Genomic DNA, 2,961 nt, shown 5'->3' on the forward strand with positions numbered 1-2,961 from the left:
ATTGTATACTACTAGGGTTAGGAAGGGGGTGCTTCCGCACCCCCCTAACCCAGTACGTATACAATTGTACACGATGGCGGCGCCCCCCACATGGGGGCCGCCATCTTACGTACTGGACGCTAGGTCCAGACGTGTCGCGCGCTAATGACGTCGCGAATGCGCCTTGGCACTTGTGACGTCATCAGTGCACGCGCGGAAATGACTCCGAAATGGGAGCTTCTTTTTTCTCCGCGCAGGAGCCGCGCGGTTTGGCTGCTGCGGCTCCCGCGCAGCAAATGGCGCCGGCGGGGGAACGCCGCAAAGCGGCAGTTTGTATCCGCCTCAGAGTTGTAAACATATATCCTTCTGGCAAACTAGGTCCACTTCCGAATTCCTGTCTTTCAAGAAAACAACTGAAAATGTTTTACAGTAAATAAAGTATATAAACTTTTCTAGATATTTTTCTAATACTGGCCCCATAACAGAACTGCCAAAATAATAATAATAATAAGAATAATATTTATTTGTATACCGCCCTCTGCTGCTCAGGGTCACTTTGGAGATACTGTTTTTAAAAAATGAAAATGACAAAATGAAAACAAAAGGAGAGGAGAGCATTTTGCTACATAATAGAGGCTCTTAACTGAACCAACACTGTGTAGTACAATCGGCCCTCCATACCCACAGTTTCTGAATCCACAGATTCAACCATCCATGGCTTGAAAATATTTTTTAAACATTCCAAGAATCAAACCTTGATTTTGTCATTTTATATAAGGGACACTGTATATAATAAAACTCGAGCATCCATGGATTTTGGTGTCCATGGGCCTGGGCCTGGAACCAAATGCTAATGGATATCAAGGGCCCACTATCAGATGAAATCAACTCCCACTATGAAGGTCTCTGGATCAGAGCTTGGAAAACACTGACTGAAAGAGAGCTGTAAGGTGGGCTCTTGGTATCTGCCAAGGGTTTGTTCCACAACCCTCCATAGATACCAAAATCCATGAATGCTGAAATGCCATTATATATAATAGTATAGTAAAATGGTGTCCCTTATATAAAATGGCAAATCAAGATTTGCTTTTTGGAATTTATGTTTTTGAATATTTTCAGGTTGTGGATGATTGAATCCACAGATAAGCAGGGCCAACTGTAGTGCAAAAAAGACAATGTTTCTAAGCTCGGCTTTGGGAATCTTCAAGCTCTTCATCCTCCTTCATACCTTCTCTCAACAGAATGTTGTGCACTTACATTAATTCCACACATGTTACCCTGAACACAGAAAGGGGGGGGGCTTCATTCTATGTCATGGTCCCATTAGGCCTCAAGATTGAGGAAGAACAATCAGGAAAGCATTGGTTGGCTGACAGTTTGCATGAAAAAATGAATCTACCTCTGGCTTGGAGCTATCCAAGGTGTTGAAATTATCGGCGTAGGGTTTGTCTATCTATTGTGCTGATCCAGTTTAGGGGATAGAACTCAGCACCTTGGATAGCTCCTTTAAAGTCTGAACTAAGTGTACAGTCAGCCCTCCACGTCTGCGGCTTTGACTTTTGTGGATTTGATTATTTGTGGATTTGATTAACATGTTCATTGTAGGAATCGCTAGGTCCTCTAGACAAATTCTGTGGGATGTTGATCACAGAGATGAACTGGAGGACCTAGAGATTCCTAGAGAAAACATTCTACAAGTGTGCTTATTATCACAATATTTGAGCAGATTCAAAGGGAATATAATTGGCCCCCCACATTTGCAGCTTTGTCTTTTGAGGCTTTGATTATGTGTGACTTTGATTAACATGTTATCTCTAGGAATCTCTAGGTCAGAGGTTCCCAACCTGTGCTCCATGGAGCCCTTAGGGCTCCACGAGTCAAAGAAGTTGGGAACCCCTGCTCTAGGTCATCTAATGCAAGAAGCTGACCATAATGTTGTGTTGGGGAACCTAGACGTTCTTAGAGAAAACATTTCTCTAGGCATTTACAAGTCCTCCAGCATGATTCTATGGACAAATTCTGGCAGATGTTGACCATAGGGTTCTGCTGGAGGACCCAGAGAGGTGTACTCTCAAGTTAAAAAAGTAATGTTTGTTTATTTGTGGTTTTTCCGCTTTGCTCCTAACCCCAGTGAATGTGGAGGGCCTACTGTAGATTCAAAGCCCACCCTGAAACATGGAAGCCCCATGTCAAAGAAGGTCCTCGTACCAGGACTGGACAGGGAAGAAAAAGGGCAGATTGGTCCCCTATGTCCTGCATGCTGCTCCTGGACAGATCCCCCTTTATCTGTTCCTGCTTAATCCTCAGGTTGAATCAGATTGGCTCCTCTGGACCAATTTGATTAATCAGGACGTGAATCAGGGTGGGAAGATAGCTGGCAGGGGGGAGAGGTACAGAGATATTTAGGATAAAAACACTGCTCCAGGAAGCATTGGAGGATATGCTGTGTATCATTTTTTAAAAAAATAAGAAAAATGCTGGGATGTAGTGAGTCTATCAGGCTGATAGGGTTTTAGAGTTGTTGCAAGCAACATGGCCGAACGTTAACAGCTATCCAGTGACCTAGTGGGGATAATTTCAGGGCAAGTATCTCCTCTGATATTTTTGCCCATTAATTTGTTTGGAAGGTCAAGGCTGGGAAAAGAGAGGAAGGCTGAGAATAGACTGGAGAAGTGCATTTTCCACTGTTGCTAATCTGCACATTCAATTCTCATAGCTTTGGTAGAAGGAAGATGGGTCATGCTTGCATACTTGATTCTGCACACCAATCTTCCTTCAGCCTTTCCTGGGGGTGACAAGACCCCTTATACTTTCAAGATAGCGGTGAAGTCATTGGAACTTACCAACACACCTATACTAATACAACTGTTGAGGCCATGGCCCTTTAGACTTGTCATTCCCCACCGTTTTGGAGTTTCAACGGAAGGGAAAGGCCTTAATAGAACATGTAAGATCAAATAATTTCTACTCACTGGATACTCA

The sequence above is a fragment of the Sceloporus undulatus genome, chromosome 2, assembly GCF_019175285.1.
Source record: "Sceloporus undulatus isolate JIND9_A2432 ecotype Alabama chromosome 2, SceUnd_v1.1, whole genome shotgun sequence".
NCBI classification, from domain to species: Eukaryota; Metazoa; Chordata; class Lepidosauria; order Squamata; family Phrynosomatidae; genus Sceloporus; species Sceloporus undulatus.